We start from the raw sequence: 18263 nt of genomic DNA on the forward strand, positions 1-18263 counted from the left end.
TGAGGAAACCATGTGCCAAGTTTGAAATCATTAGCTTTAAGCGTTTAGAAAAAAAAGTCCAGAAAACTGTTCTTTGTGTGACGGACTGACGGACTGACAGACTGACGGACTGACAGACGGACAGACGGAGGGACGGCGTGCAAAGCTCTAGTCCCCTCCGGTGCACACCGGGAGGGGACTAATAACTGGCAAAACTCAGGAAAGAACGCAGATCAGCCAGATGAGAGGGGCGTTTTCATTCACGCACCACAGCCACTTTGTCCGGGTCTGTAGCCACGCCCTGTTCAGAGACAACATGTCCCAAATATTTGACTTGTTTTGGAAAAAGTGACATTTGGAAAGCTTTACCTTCAACCCTTGTTATTTAAGTCTGGAAAATACCTCTTCCAGACGATCCAGGTGCTGGTGCACTGCAGATGAAAAAACAACAACGTCATCAATGTACAACAGGACGGATTGGAAACGTTGCTCCCCGAACATGCGCTCCATTAAGCGCTGAAAGATCCCAGGCGCATTACATAAACCAAATGGCATTCCATTAAACTCAAACAAGCCAAATGTGGTACAGAACTCCGTTTTGGCCCAATCAGCTTCAGCCATCGCCACTTGGTTGTACCCACGAGCTAGATCCAACGTTGAGAACCACCTAGATCCTGTAAAAGCATCAAGGGAGTCTTCAATTCTCGGCAGTGGATATGCATCCTTCCGGTTCTTAGCATTCAGCTGCCTGTGATCGACACACATACGGAGGCCTCCATCTTTCTTCACCACCAAAACATTCGGGGATGAGTAAGGGCTGCTGCTTTCCCTAATTATTTGACTGTCCAGCAACTGTTTGATGTGTGCCCTAAATGCTTCATACTGCAAGGGGGGAATGCGGCAATAAAATTGGCGCACAGGCACGTCGTCTAAAAGCGGGAACTCTTGTGTAATTAAGAGGGTTAATGCAGAGGGTGGTAATTTAATTTGAAGAAGAAGAAGACGTTTTCGTGTCATATAAACATAACGACATAACGACATAACCATATACGTTTGCTCTATTATAATAAGATTACAAAACAATATTAATACTAATAATGTCCCACTTCCCCGAGGCGTTTTTCCTGCAGTGATAACGTGTATAAATAACTTTTAGTTCTGATGGCGTTTCCGTGGGAGCAACAGCTTCTACAGGAAGTAAAAATATAATAAACCACAAACACGTATGCTTAGATTTTTATTAAACAGTCGATAATGCTCTTTATAACACAAAATGAAGAAATTTGGAGGAAATCCCAACATCCGTGAAGTAAATTTTACTTACAAAACTGAGCGAAGATCAACTGTGCCCTAAATGTGTGTTGGGCCTGTAAAAGGTTTGGGTAACTGTGCTATGTACGCCACAATGTTTGGGTAACTAACATGACCCTTCCTGGCGCTAACATGGCGTTATTCATGGCGGCCTTTTGAAACTCGCTCCTGCTGTTTAACACGAAACTGAAAGGGAGGAAGCCCGGGTTGTGCTCATTTACCAAGCAGCTAGCTAGCGCTTGCCGAACCAGCCATTCCTTAACAGTTTTGAATGGAGTACTTGCTCGAATGTTTAAACCACTTGGCAATCTCTCCACAAGAAACTTGGTAAATGAACACACCCAATGTTCTTGAGACCCGACCATAGATCGACTGTATTCTATATACCTCAATATAGAACTTTGTGTGCGGGTGTACTAGTTATGAAGATTCTTAAAATTGCAGGTCATTCAGATGAAAATTGATGATTTTATGTGACGCTGACCTTTGACCTTTTGACCAAATTATTACTTTTTCTTCTCCATATTCTCGTAATAAAGCTTTGTTAAACATCTGATGACAAAGCTCAAATGGTAAATTAAAATTTCAGGTCGATTGGATGAAAAGGGATGATTTTAGGATTTTTTTTTTAGGTGTCGCTGACCTTTAACCTTTTGACATAATTAATAATTTGCCTTGTCCATATTCTCGTGATAACCTTTGTTGAAAATTAGATGCAAAAAGCTCAAATGGTAAAACGTTACGGCCCAGACAGACACACAGAAGTGATTGCAAAACCCCATATCCTGCTGTGCGGGGTATGGGATAATGAGATATCTGAGGATCCCTTATGTGTTGAGTGTGTCACCCCAGGGTCTCTTACCATAAACACAACTATATACAGTACTTGTAAAAACATTCACTGCCCAAACAATTCCCACACCCGCCTAGTGTGGTTCAGTACAGTACCTAACCTTACTAGAATTCACCAAATGTCCGTCTGTCTGAAGGTACCGCAAAAACGGCTGAACCAATCGCAACAATATTTTGGGTGGGTAATCCTGGGATCCCCTGGAGTAAAATAGGCGATGTTGTTTTTCCAATTTCAGCTTTGGCCTCCAGCATTTTCAGGTTTGGACTCCTGCATAACGTTATTTTCATGGGTGCCGCACAAAGGGCTGCACCGATCGCTGCATAGCTGCACCGATTGGACTCGGTGACCTCGGACAAAGACCTTTTATAAGGACATGGGTTGAATCGCGGCTTGAGAGAATGCCAACCTCCTCCCCGCCATCACGGTCATCTTTCCAACTCACAATCCCATGAGACATGCAGAAAGGACGACCCAAAACCAATTATCTTCTTTTTGATTCATATATAAACATCATTAAAAATAAATAATGACCTCGGCCAAAGTTCAAATCACGTGGGTTTAATCTCTACATGAGAGAATTCCACAAAACTATTTGGGCGGTGTATAAGCTAACAGATCGCTGTCTCCATCGATCTTGCCAAGGCCGTAACACCTATCGGCTTTTTAACTGTTGACTTGGTAGTTTTAACAATGAAGGAAACATGTATGGGGAGTACGTACGACCTAGCGATTGTGAATGTGACAGCCCTGAGGCGTCTTTCGCTTCGCATCAAATTATTCAATGCATTCATTCATTCATTTCATGATTATTACGCTCATTATTACGCTCATTAAACGTTCATTAAACATTAAATGTTCATTGAACGATTATGAAAATAAAAACGAAAAACATTACGAAATTACATTCACACCGTCACATCAAACACTACCGCGAACACAAACATCGTCACAACATCGTCACAATGAAAACATCGTCACAAACGTTACGTTACGTAATTCAAACCATGAACACATCGAATATTGGAGAGCCCATTGCCCAAATTTGAAACACGATGGAATAATATTTACCGATATGAACAGTGATGTGGCTTTCATTGAAATTCTACAAATACTGTTTAGATTTTGATGATTTGCATGTGATATGATGTAACGGATGTTTATATAAATCGTTTAAAATAAAATAAAAAGCCTTCAATTTCTGATATTTTGCCTTTTCATTTGGGCCTCCCAATTGAAGCCCCGCCCATAGGGCCGGTACCGTTGCTAGTAATTATATAATTTGTGAAATTCAATGCTTTGATTCAGCATCTTGTCAAACTAATCGTATTAATTAATTAATCAATGGTTGGAAAAATATTTTTCTTTTGAAGTACGTCTTGGTTTCGTGTTTTACAGGTAAATATAAAAATAGATGGTATTCTTCGAATACTTACCCTGCGCAGTCAACCTGGTGCGAGCCAACTCTTGTTTTTGAACGTTTTTTAAAACTTTGATCCAAATGGATGCCAGACCACGTGAGTGATGACATCATTAATTTATATTCTCTAATATAATTGTTGCAGAGATTACGCTGAATAAATTTCAAACTGATCAGACTAAGCATTGCCCTGTCAAATTATGACATCATAATTATGACGTCATAGTTAAAAACATATTCCCCATGCGGAGTTCTTCACAATGAGCCACGTTTCAATATTTTCCATGGAGCGGTTATGGAGCTATTAGTCATGTTCACTATGTTTTTTTGTTCAAAAATTTTGGAGATTAGCAAAACTATACATTTTTGGAATATTCAGAGCATGAGGAATCCAAAAATTAATGTTATCATTTGCGTAGACACATGCATTGGATTTTCAAAATGGCCACCATAAAATACATAATTTGCGCTATCTCGGCTTCTAGTCAACCTAGAATTTTACTTAAATATGCTAATCCTATGTTTTCTGCGTCAAGAAAACCATTGGTGGGATCATTAGACTTCTAATTCAAACACTTGCTTCACTTTTAGGACTTTCCAGATGTTCATGATCCAAAAAATATGCTGCATATTCCTGAACGGTATAGATCTAGTAGATCCTGTGTATAGGACTTACAGTTCAATCTGATACTAACAAGGCTGCTTTCTTGCTTTATAAACCCATACCTATTGTTGTAAAAGCAGAGATACAACATTGTCTCAAGTAGAGTTTAATCGTGATCGATCTCAGGCAGCATCTAGAAATAGAATCAACATTCATAGTATTCGTATTACTTCAGGTACATACAGGTAATCTCCAGTCAAGCAAGCATGTAGCGCACAATACAGAATCTTTACCATTCTACGGAAGCCCGGAGGTGCTATAGAGTTACATGGCACAGAACTGCCCTCTGCGCGGAACGACAGTCTCTTTATAGTCAGCCGCGGAGGAGTCGCGTAGTGGCAACTCGTAGAATAACATCAGGGTCGTAACTTAGGACAATTTCATCACATTCTCCCCACGTTTAGAACTTTACTAGCAGGTCATGAACGGTAGACACATATTGATAAACAGCAGTTGAATGTATAGAAATGTGAAGAATCGAAATGCATCTGAAAGGATGTTACTACCAGTCGAAACGTCCGGGCGTCGTCAATCCCGATGACAAGGTTACTGCAATTCAACCGCGCACTCATAGTCTGATTAGCAACCAGTTTGTGGAGATATGTATCTTATATATATATATATATACAGACTTGGCATTTAATATGGAATATTTTTTTTGTGCGGTGAACTTACTTTTCAAGATGACTTAGAACCAAAAGTTCATTGGAATTATGTTGAAATTACTCTAGATTTTGTTATTGTGACCTTTAGAAGAAACAAAAACCACATTTGACATTTCGAAACAAATAAATTGATCCTTGAAAGTGATGTAAACTGATATCGAACTCAATTCATGGACAGTACTGTGTTAAACTTCTGTATGTTTTCCAGAAGTATCTCTTTATTTTGCACATTAGCCAATTTTTTTAAACAAAAACAAAAGTTAAATTACGACTGGGATTATGGACAGTAAAATTTCAGTTCAGTACTTCGTGTAACCCCCCGAGCATTCAGGAGAGCACATACACGTTGAGCCATGCTGTTCATGAGATTTGCCAAGGTTTGGACAGGAATCGCTTGCCATGCAGTGACAAAAGCCTGCTGCAATTCACTCACAGAGGTCGGCTGCTGGTCCAAGTGGTCGATTTGACGCGTTAATTCTGCCCACAGGTTCTCTATCGGATTCATATCCGGGGACATGGCAGGCCACTCCATATGCTCTACACCACGGTCAGCAAGAAAGTGTTGGATCATGCGAGCACGATGAGTCCGTGCATTGTCATCTTGGAAGACAAATTTCCTCGAAAGGCTGCACGAGAAAATGGAAGCAATGTTTCTTCCAGAATGGCCCTGTACTTGAACTGGTTCAGGTTTCCATTCAGAACAACCAGGTCAGTTTTGCCCCCTGCATGAAAAGCAGCCCAAACAGTCACCCCACCACCTCCAGCTAGGACTCTTGGCACTATACAATCTTTGTTGTAGGCTTCATGCACTTGTCTGCGCACTCGGACGCAGCCATCTTGACGATAGACCAGAAATCTGGACTCGTCACTGAAGATCGCGTGATTCCAGTGTCCTGGCTGCCATTGACGGTGCTCTCTGGCCCACTGCAATCGGCGCTGGCGGTGTTGTCTAGTCAGGCGTGGCTTTCTCAGGGGACGCCTGGCACGATAGTCTGCTTGAACCAGTCGTTGGTTGACTAGCCTTCTGGATACAGGCACATTTGTCAGTTGCTGCCATTCAGCCCTAAGCCGATTAGCTGACTTGGTATGGCCATTGCGGACTAACCGGTGCAGCTGGCGATCATCCCTCCTTGTGGTTCTGCCGGGACGTCTTGGCCTCGGTATTGGAGTATGGACACCCCTCTGAGCATTTCGTTTCAGGATCTTTGACACCTGACCTTGAGTGATGCCATACTGCCGAGCAATAGCTCGCTGTTTCATGCCATAATTTCGTAAAGCCACCACTCCATGACAAACAGCATTGTCGAGTTGATGGACCATCTCCAGAGGAAGCGGCAATAACTTTTGGAGACGTGCAGCAGTTGTTTTCCACTAATACAGAACGCAACAACCCTTGTATACCCGACTGTGAAGCCAATCATCAAATGCACCTGTCCGTACATTTTGCCACGTCACCTATGATATAATCCTGTTGTTGACTTCTTGCTGCGACAGACAATCAGTGACATGGTTCTTTTAACAAATAAATCACCAAAGTGTAAAAGCAACTCACCAGATTGATATACTGAGTTAAGAAAGTAAACCCAAGTCAAGAAAAAAAAAATATTCCATATTAAATGCCAAGTCTGGATATATATATATATATATATATATATATATATATATATATATATATATATATATATATATATATATATATGTATATATTGTTGTGGAAATGGAGTACGGCTCTTCCCCTTAGCAAGAGGGGGGTTAATCCCCCTTTTATTTCCACTGGCCATCTCCGCTCCTGAAGCCACGCTGCTCCCTCCAGAGACCTCGTTCAAGACCTCGTTCAAGACCGCGGACAAGATGTTATTTGCCGAGTGGATTAGCAGCCCGCAGCTCGAACCATTAGCAATACTAAACCCGATCCTAAACGTTGGCCAAATCGTGCCACAGGTGTTCAATGATGGAAATCACAAAGACGAATGGATGTGAAGAAACAAAAGGGGTAAAGAAAGAACACAGGGATTTATTAATTATTTACACAAACCAAAATCAAGAAGAGAAGAAATAAAAGTAATATACAGGAAAATGGTAGGATCAGAAGGACACAGAGCAATTTCTAGCTTATACAAGCTTAAATTATTCCCAGGGACAAGACACACAAAACAAACTCACGTACACAAAAGGATGGAATGGCAGGAATGGGTGGAGGGATGAGAAGGTTCAGGTCCGTGCAAACGGCAGGGCTGGAGGTGACAGCTCCGACTCCTCGCACTCTGGTTCACAGAACGGGCGATAGGGAGATCCAAGGACCGCGGCACGTCGAGGTTCGCGTGCCCGCACTGGTTGTTCTTCAGAGTGCTGGTTGGTATCGCGAGCAGGGCGTGCCGATTCTCATTCGCTTTCCTCTCCAGAACTCACTCTCTCCTCCTCAACTGAACTCTCTCAACTGGGCTCCGGTGGACTCCGTGGGAGGCTCCGGGCGACGGGTTATATAACCACGCCCATGGAACTTTCGTGAACCTCCTCGAACGCTCTCTCTCCGCCCTCTCGGGCCAAACCCCTCATCCTTGGTTGGTTGATCGGGGGCTGGCTCACTCCTCCTTCTCATGACGAGGTGGAGACACGCCTTTCTTCTGCAAGCTGACCGCGTGCGTAGTGGAGTTTGGGGTGAAGAAAACCACCCAATGCACTGGCACTTCGAAGAGATGATTGGGGGAAACTTGAAAAGGGAACTATCTTATGTCAAGAATAAGAAATAACTATTTAGAAGGGTATATGATTTTCTACGTGCATGCGATGGATTAACTAAGGGGACGACCTTTGACCTTTACACACAAAACAGAGGTATTTACAAGAATTACTACTGGAGGGTCATATTTACAAACAAAGGATTCTCAAATCCGCAACACTGCACCCTCATCCCCCAGGCATGTCCCGGGCCTATAAAACTTTAACTTAGTGTGACATGTAGGTGTAGTTCCCTCTACAATTAACCTGACCCTGAGTGTGACAGTTTTAAAACACAAATAAGTATGCCCCTCTGCTGCATTGCATCCTACCTAACAGATTCACCCCCACAGGATAACCGAATTGCGGAATGGTTTTCAAACTAAACATGTACGGTGGGGAGCATTATTTACAAGTGACGTTACTTGGACTATTTACAAAACTCAACCCAGGACCTGTGATTTTTCTTTTAGGGGGGGGGGGGGGGGGAGACAGCCTGCGCTGCATCGATGCACCAGCACCAATAAAGAGCACCATAAAGCACCATAAAGCACCAGTCAGTGCACAATCACCACAGTTCAAATTTAAAAAAAAACCCTTTTGGTGGTCTCGTTCTTCGGCTCCCTTTGCTGGCCATTGTTCTTCCTGATGTTGTCTTTCTTCATGTTCTTCTTGCTGGCGGCCTATTTGACGGAAATTAAAAGGCACACAACGCGTCCATTTTTATTTATGGCCCACAGGGGCCGACTATGGGTGGTTCACCTGTGGGCTTGGTGCCACCTCACCGGGTCCGCAAGCAAGATCTTGGGCCATCGTGGCCGGTCCCAGCAGAGGGGCCATGCCCCAACCCGTGGGGTCCATGAGTGGTGCTCAGCCACAGACATGTGGTCCATAAGTGGTGCGTGGATGCAGGCAGCTGGTTGCGAGGATTCTGGCACACCGACGCGGCCCCCTGCACGCTCCCCTCAGTGCCCAGAGAGCACGATCCATGGGTCGGGGAAGGAAGACAGAGAGGGCAGGTTAGCGAGGGGTAAGGGCGCAAGGGTACACACCAACACAGGTAATGCAGAACAAGGTGCGCACTGAGAGCGAAGTGAGAAAGCTCGTCCCTACCGTACGTCACCCCCCACTGTTACCTACTCCACCCTTGCCGTTACCCATATTTACAACAATCTACACATTTACAAATCCGTCACTACGTCTCGTCCTCCCCATATTTCCCCTCTACCAAATTCATCACAATCCCATTAATCAAAAATTTGCCATCACCAATTCATCATCAATCCTCATAAGGAGGGAGAGATGGAACATCAGCACAATGTCACACCCACGTCATGATGCGTCTCACATTCCAAACATTTGCACAAAAATAACAAAAACACATGGCATGGAGTTACGTCGCCCCAGGTGAGTGGATGTAGATGGTGCGAGGAGATTTCCATCCTATCTACCTTCTAAATGACATTAACACACTTCACACTACCCGGGGTCTTTCCCTGCCAATCCATTGGCAATCTTACTCTATGCGGTTTTAAGAACCAAATTCCCATTGACCAAACTGTGGTGCTTCATCAATTTGGGATCTCACTCCCCCGGTTCAACTCCCTGTGCCTTTGCACAATTTCAGGACTGGGTCGTGTGGCTCTCCCAGCAGGTCTACCCACCTGCACACCTCCACCACTGCAGTTGCCTCCGAGCTTACCTGATCCTTACCCTAACCTATCTACCTGGGAAAGGCCCTCTGGCGCTCTCCCCTCTCGGTGCCCTCTCTGGCACTGGGCTACCCGGGTCCGTCCTCCGGATCCTCAGGCCCCATCCACAACTCTAACGGCTCCCAGAGCCCACCTGCGGCCTCACCTGGCCAACATCCTAACAGTGGTGGAGTGCCCATTTAACTACACACACTAACAGTCCACACGCCCAGCCATTTCCACGTCACTAATGCACCCATCCAAATACCATTCTTCCACCACGCACCACAGATGCCAATATCCAACCACAATTTACCTACTACCTCTACCTAACTCTTACACTACCCTCCCCGGGTATTCGTGATGGGGTCCAACCTTTGCACCATCCACTCCACTCCACAGTTTCCACCATACTCACTCCACACCATCCATTCCATACTCCATGTATTCCATACTCCATGTATTCTACACACCTGTTCATTTGCACACCTGTGCAATCACACCTGGTGCCACCTGCACCCTCCTTCCTCCCAGGCTTCTTCAATCATTCAATACAATGCACAACCACAATTGTTCCTCATACACTGCTCCATACACTTCCACGCTCAATACAATCCACAATCACCATTACTCACTCATACACTGCTCCATACACTTTCGATTCTCAAACACATGGCATCATCTGATCTATCTGGTTTCCTTCTAACTTGGTGCTCCCCGTCTTCCCTTTAAACTAGGCACATCCCACGTCATTAACAACCATTCTAACCTCTCTATGTCCCCGACTACCTGTCCAATGTCGCTACTTACCTCTACCGTTACCTATGGTCATCTCTAGGTCCCTATACATTGTCCAAACCCTCCCTCGGTGACCTTACACTGCCATAAACCCCATAAAACTATAGCTCATGTGCCCCCTGTGATGTGAGGGATCGCAGAGTTGCCATCCCACCACATCGGGCATGTCCCACTATCAATTTTGCCATCAAATTCCTGCAAATCATAATTTGCCAATCACTGCCAATCCTATTCACTATTTCAAAATTTCGGATCAAAAACACTATCACCATCACAGTCCACTATATCTGAGCCTCGGTGCGTCGTTACCTCATTATAACTCGGCTTCGCAAAGCCGAGCAATGAATTCGGGTGGTTTGGTCGCCTGCAGGTTGAATCCGTCTGGCATTCGGTTCAGGGGAGGCGGTTTGGTCAGGCCAAGATTCCACGCACCATCTGGGCGCGGATCCTTGCGGTCTCCAGCCCGATGGCTCAATCTCGCCTGGTCGGAACCCCGTCCCCGCCAGGGGGTGAAGGTCCGACCTGGCCCCCCTCCCCCGGAATCGCGCCGATCGCCGCTCTGACGCGGCACCGACCATTCAGTGCGGGACCCGGCCCGAATCGCGCACGACGCTCCGAAGAGCGACGCGCTTACGGCCCCGGCCGGTCCTCGCTGCAAACAAAGCGCACCGCGCACGGAGTGCTCGCCTCGGCTATCTGTCGCCCTGAACGCTGCCCCGGTCAACGTCGATGCCTCCTGGACATGCTCACACCACTCGTTCCATTTGATGCTCATACATCCCATGCACTTCGTCAATTCCACCACCGTACTCCCTGTCACACACCACACCTCTCGCGCACCCTCTCCCGGTACGTACTCCGTACCACTCATGGGGGTGCACTCTTGCATCCACCCACTCACGCGCTTCAATGGGCTCTCCCGCACCCGCGCCACAACCAACTCAGGTGTGCGTTCTCGCACACGCTCGACCATTCCAGGTGTGCATTCTCGCACCCGCTCCACCACCAACTCATACTCCGTGTCACTCTCACCCTCGCACGTACACTCCGTATCGCTCTCACTCTCTGTGTCATACTCCGAACACTCCGATGTGCATTCCCGTTCGCACTCGGTTTTACATTCGCGCTCCGATGTGCTCTCTCGCACCTGCGCCACCACCAACCCACTCTCCGTGTCACACTCCGTCGTGCATTCTTTCTCCGACGCACACTCTTTCCTCACAAGCGCGCCATTTCCACTCACACCACTCACAGGGGACCCTTCACCAACGCCCGGATGCTTTCTCGATCCCAAGCGCGCGAAAATTCTTTCTGCGCCAAACATCCTCCTGCAAAATCTTCCCGCACAATATACAGCACGACTCACCTGGGGGATTCTTCTCCTTCGCTCCAACACCACCTGCAAACTTTCATGGGTGTTATTAAGCACAGCATCGTGATGTGAGCAGGGACTTTGCACATTTTCCATCTTTCCCTGCCGCGAGGGCTTTTATAAGTCCCCGGTCTCTCCAATTTCGATTGCCACTACTGCTTCGAATGATTCAGACTTAATTTCTTTTTTATTTCCCTCGACGACCGCTGGTCCGAATAAAATTTCTTTTTCTACCTCGGCGGTCGCCTGCTTTTCCATACCCCGGGTCGCGATGTCTACCCCGGTCCAGTTACCTGTGCCTTGCTCAGACTCGCTCAACCTTCGCTCCTCGAGTCGCGTTACCTCGTCGTGCACCCATGTGCCTCTCCCGCCTCCCATGCTGTCTATGATCTCCCCCATTTTTTTTATGCTGGCGTTTATTTGCTCCCGATATCCCTCCCGGTTCTCGATAACCGAGAGAATGTTCTCATCCACCCCCTCATCCGTCCCGGATGGATTTGCCCTATCGACACAACCGAGAGAATGTTCTCATCCACCCCCTCATCCATCCCCTCCTCCGAGATTGCAGCTGTGCTCTGTGTACCGAAGTCGAGCGACCTTCGAAGTCTCGGTCAGAGGGAAAGTATGCAGGCAACAACCAGACGAGGTGACTCGCAGTCTCGATCCTGGCGCGAATGTCGTGGAAACAAGCCAAGAGCTCTGTTCTGGAAACAACAAGCCAAGAGTCAAGGGCGAACAGGCGGGATGGCACCACCGTGTCTAGCACAGGAGACAAGGGATTCGGGCGCCACGCTCAATGTTATCATCTCATGGGTCACCGTGTACCCCGAATGCCCCATGGTCCTAGCGAATAACGGCATGAGTCCTCGTTGATGGCTCGATGCCCCGAAGGCACTATGGTCCTAGCAAATAATGGTATGAGTCCTCGTTGATGGCTAGATGCCCTGAAGGCACTATGGTCCTAGCGAATAACGGCATGAGTCCTCGTTGATGGCTAGATGCCCCGAGGGCACTATGGTCCGAGCGAATAATGGCATGAGTCCTCGTTGATGGCTAGATGGCATGGGTGCGCGACCTCTAGGAAGCACCGCAGATAACTTTATGACACGCACCTATGTGCTGGAGCGGTCAGGTTGAGTATGTCCGCAAACCGTGCAGTTACCAAAGGTACATGGAAACTCGGATAAACGAAACTCCGATGACTAGAGCGCTTGAAGCACGCAATTACGTGGAAGACGCCTAAGGGCAAACACGTGATTGGACGATTACATCATCCGTCGCACTCGAGAAGCACGCAATTATGGTAATGACGCCTTAGGGCAAACGCGTGATTTGTAGGTGACGTCATCAATTGGTTCGGGTGCGTGCGGGCGGGTTTGACAGCGAATTGCCCTGTCCTCGGGTTTCCCGACCTGAGCTCCAGCTGAGCGGTATCCCCGCAAGGAGCAAAGTGAGAACCGAAACTATAGACTTGCGTCCATTTGGCAGCAGCACTCGAGCGGGGTCGGTATTGGGGTACCGAATACGAACCTGGCCGACGAGTGGATCGTATTTACTCGGGCGAACCGCGTGTTTGAGGGAAAACCGAAAATGACGAACTCGGCCTGTCGAACCAGCACGGCACGCCGAGTCGAGTGGGCGAGCATGCTGGGCAGCAACAAATTGCACGGCCTGAAGTAGCGTCTTGTGTGATAGCTATCGGGCCGTGTTTGTCAGGAGTTAGATGCGGGGATAGCATCAACAATGCGGTAGCCATTCCCGCTAACACCCGAGCAAAGAGGATGGTGGGCAAGACCGTTAGGCGGTCATCCGAATACATCATGCTATGGTGTATCATCATCTAAGCTTAATACGACCGACATTCCCCTGTATGCTATGGTGTATCATCATCTAGCTTGATACTAAACAAGGATGTATCAATTGAATGCAGGTTTATTAGCAACAACGATGAACAATCAATCTGCAAGACAAAGAAAGCGATGGTAGATATTAGAATAAGATAATAGATACAGAATATGCAAATAACAATGCGCAGTATTACACAAGATGAGAACGCAATAGAGAACAGCACCATACAAGAGTTGTCTATCTCCCTTTCCCAAAAACGTTCAATTGTGACACAGAATAGAACGAAACTGGAGACCGAGAAAAAGGATCACATGAGTTTATAATTGATATTCTACTGAATTGAATCGGGCTGGTGGTTTGATAATTCGCTTCGGGCGGCCCGTCACCACCCGATCAATCGTCGGAGTCCTCTGAGGGCAGTTCGTAATTTCCTGGTCCATTGTGGGAGTCTCCGGTGGGTGGTTCACTATCGCCCTGTCCGACGCCGGAGTCCCCTCCAGCTGGTCCATCATCACCCGAACCGTCAAGGGGGCAGAAATAGGCAGTGACCGTGGAGGTGTGGTGGTGGTCTGCACATGTGGTTGGTTAGCGACTCTCGCGGGTGGTGTCATCGCGGTGGTGGAGCGGAGTGTCTGTGAAGGTAAGCCCGGCGCAATGACATGTTGGGGTTCACCCTTCTGGGGAGTGGTAACAGGATTGAGGCAGACTCTTGGAGCGGCGATGGGTTGGGTACCAGACATTAAGTATTTCGGTACGATTGGCATAACACTTGGCATAACGGTTGGCAGCATGCCACTTTTGCCAGTCGTAGTGGGAGTTGTCATGCTGAAAGGCGTAAAACGTCGCAGGAACTTACGATTCCGGAGAGTGATTCTTCCGGAGCCATCCACCTTGACAACGTATTGATCGAATTGTTTTACCTCAATCACGGTTCCGGTCCGGTCCCATTTTCGTGGTTCCAGGCCGGTCTGGTTCTGGATCCGGACATGGTCCCCGACGGCCAGTGGAGGTAGTTTTGTCGTGTGTTCAGAGAGTCTTTCGATCTCCCTGGCATGCCGAATGCGCAAAGCTTCCTCACGATTGTTGCGTGTTTCCCGCCAGGTGTCCGATGGCAAGTATCTGCCTGGGATGATGGGTATGAAGTCCTTGACTGGCCTCTTGGAGATGATCATGGCTGGAGACAACCTAGTGTCCTGATCCGGTGCATTCCGGTACTGGAGTATTGCACGTTGGAACCGATCAGTGTCTAGTTCACCATTGGAACCAGTGTTATCGGTGATCAATCTTTTCGATGTTTTGACTGCGATCTCGGCATGACAGTTGCTGTGTGGGAAGGCAGTGGATGACAACCGATGGTTAACGCCCCACCGACGCAAGAAGTCTTGGGTGTCATGTGCCGTGAATTCTGGTCCACAGTCAGATGCCAATTCGTCGGGGATACCATAAGTGGCGAAGTTCGACCGCAGACATTTCACTAGGCCTTGTGCCCCGCCAGTTGTTAGCTGAATGATTGGCCAATTAGAGTAACGATCAACGGTGACCAAATAACTCCGACCCTTGTGATGAAAGTAATCTGAACAAACGTACTGGAAAGGGTAGGCAGGTTCAGCTGAGGCTGTAGGTGGAGCGCTTGGTTGCGATGGGGCCATCCGATTGCAGTGTGAGCAGCGATCGCGCATCTCATGAATCTGGGGAGTGATTCCAGGCCAAAAGATCGAGCTGCTGGCCCGGGTGGTCATAGCCGTGACTCCTTGGTGAGCAGCATGAAGATTCTCAAGGACAAGCTTCCGTAGCTTCGGTGGGATGATAATCCTCCCCTTGTAGACCACTATGCCATCAATAGTGTAGAGGTGTTCACGGAAGGGAAAGTATTCCAAAATGGACACAGGGAAATCGTCCCGACTGGCAGGTAGACCCTGCTCAATAGAATTGAGTAACTGCAGCATCTGAGTGTCACTTGCTGTTTCGTCCCGAACATCGTCCCAAGTGACGGACCGCACAGAATCGAGTGTCTTGATGGCTGCCATAGAAATAGCCATTTCCATGCCAGTGTCGTCATCTGTGGTCCACAGCCCAGTCAAGGTGTGCTGTCTTAGTGTAGTCGATGTGGCCACATCCATAATGGAGGAAATGTCATCCACCAGTGGCAGTCGTTCCGATGGTCTGGCACCCGACGGATGTCGTGAAATCGCATCTGGTACGCAGTGTCGTTTTCCCGGGATGTGGATAATTCGGAAACGATATGCTAGGGTCCTTTCTTTCAAGTTGGCAAGCCGCGTGTTATGGATGTCCTCTAATCGTCTGTCACCAAGAAGCTTGATTAAGGGCTTGTGATCGACGGCAATAATCAGGTTCTTGCATCCCAACACAAAATACTTTACTTTTTCCAGGCTGTCCGCCACTGCTAGAGCTTCACCCTCTATCGGAGCATAGCGCGACTCCGCTGCATGGGTGAAGCGGCCTCCAGCAAGGGTGATTTTCCAGCCATCGGGGCAGCACTGTGGGGTTTCACCAGGGCATCTGCAGTGTTTTTGGAGGAGCCAGAAGCCAATCCCATCCTTCGACCAGTCAGTTGCGAGACATGTTGTCCGTTCCTTGTCAAAGATCCGGACCCCATTTGCGACTTCAGATATGATGAGTCGTTTTGATTCTTCGAATAGGGATTGTAGTGTTGCATCCCAGTAGAAGGGGGTGCATGGTTTTAGGAGGTCCCGAAAAGGTCGCATCCTCTCGGTCATGCTGAAGCAGTATGTTACCTGATTGACTAGCCCAAACCAGGAGCGAATGTCAGTAATTGTTTTTGGTGTGGGGAAGTCCTGTATCGCTTGGAGATACCTTTGGCATGGTCGTACACTGTCCATGGTGATCTCGAATCCAGCGAATTCGACCGTGTCCTGACCAAAATGGAATTTCGTCGGATTTTGCGTAATCCCATTACGGCCGCACAGGTCGAGCCAGTTGCATGCCTGAAAAAAGCTCTCTTCCAATGTGTCGCTCCACATGATGGTATCATCAATACATTTGGACTTGTTTTTGAAGTCCGATACAATTTCGTCAAATCGTCTGGAGTATCCATCACCTGAAGCGATGTAACCTTGGGGAGTGGTGCAGTAACGGTATCGGCCCCATGGTGTGATGAACGTTGTCAGATGGCGGTCACATTCTCTGATTGGAACGCTGTGATAGCCATTCCAGGCGTCTGTTACCGTCTTTTTGGTGTTATGTGGCACCGCCATTGCTTGATGGAAGGGTGACTGGGTGTGGTGGGTCTCACGTGTGCAGTGCGCATTCAGTGGTTGCAGATCAACTGTCCTCCGTGGGGTCCCATCCTTCTTTGGACAGACGACCATTCTGCTGCACCATGTCACTGGTTCACCAATTGGCACCGGTTCCAGAACCCCTAACCTGATGTCGCGATCGATACCAGCCTTGACTTCTGCCTGCCAGTGTAAGGGGACAGGCACTGGGGTGTGCACCGCTTTTGGTGTTGCCTCGGGGTCAACCATCAGTGTGAGAGGCGGACCTTCCATGTGGGGTAGTGGCTGGTGTTCGCAGACATTGAATGTGCTGCTTTTGTGGTACTCCAGTAGCCATTTCTCCAGCCTCTCTCGGTTCTCGTCAGTGGCCGGAAATGGGATAGATGTAGGCAGTGTAGGGGGAAGCGATCTTTCCGGGCAGTTACAATTTGCATCGATAACTGCTGCCACTGCAGCACCAACTGTGTTGGATTCGCCAATGGTTGGGAAGCTACTAGACACGAGGCCTAGATCGACGCATGCTTCACGACTGAGATACATGTTCCGTGTGTCAGGTGAGATGTAGCAGATTTGTCGGGTTTCAATAATGTCGCCATTGGCTGTGCGACCAGACAGGTGTAGGAGCATGGCGCCGATAATCCGGACCCTTCCACTGTTAACAGCATTCATCTTCAGGTTGACAGGTAACAGGTCTTCATTACGCAGCCCGAGTTTGTGGAAAATATTAAGTCCTGTGAGGCAGCTTTGACAGCCAGTGTCGGCCATGGCCTGGAGCCTGGCCGATTTTGGTCGGGATGACAGTGGCTGGCCGAAATGGTCATAAGATTCCTTATCGATCCGTGCTATGAGTTTTATGTACGGCTGTGGTTGAGACTTCTTCTTGGTCCAGCCAGAGAGGTGGTCAAATATATGGTGGTCGAGGTGTAGTGGAGTTGACAAGGTGGCCATGGCCCTTTTAATTTGCGGCTTCCAAATGGCCGTTTCTCGTTCCGTGACAGAGCAGAGGAGATCGTGGACCTGGCTGCTTTCTTCCACATCATGAGCATCCATTGATTTGTCCGTAGGTTTGTTGTCCGCCTTTTTCGTGCCTCCCCGGCAGACATGTGCAAAATGGCCGCGAGTGGCGCATTTACTGCATGTTTTCCCGTAGGCATTGCAGAATTGACGCCTTTGGTCGATGTTCGGCTGTTTGCCATGACCAGTTTTGCCGCAATAACTACAAATGGCCGCCTGCTTGTCGGTAGTGATCAGGGCTCTTTTGTTCTTCCAGTTTTTGTATTGGCTTGCGCCATGAGCGCCTTCACTATCGAGCAAGGCATTCTGGGAACGTTTCCCTGCTTCCTTGGCCTCGACGAAAATGAGAACTTCCTCCAAGCTCATGTTCTGATTTTGATCGCCGAGAATGTCCTGTTGTATATCTTGATCGGCGAGTCCCCGACATAGGACATCGCGAACCATGTCCTTGGTGTAGTTGACATCAGTAGGGGGATTGCATGAGCATACAACAGAAAACTTGCAGATCTCAGCTTGACCAGCCAGACGGGCTGCGTAGGTACGAATTGGTTCTTCTCGGTCCTGTCGCATGTTGTGGAGGTTTACGCGAGACACCATGGTATTCTCCTCTCGGACAGCAAGGGACCGAATGGCTTGTAGTATAGCTGCCTCGTCCTTGATTTCAATGCGTGGGTTG

Source organism: Myxine glutinosa, chromosome 4 (genome assembly GCF_964187855.1).
Source record: "Myxine glutinosa chromosome 4, kmMyxGlut1.1, whole genome shotgun sequence".
Classification (NCBI taxonomy): domain Eukaryota; kingdom Metazoa; phylum Chordata; class Myxini; order Myxiniformes; family Myxinidae; genus Myxine; species Myxine glutinosa.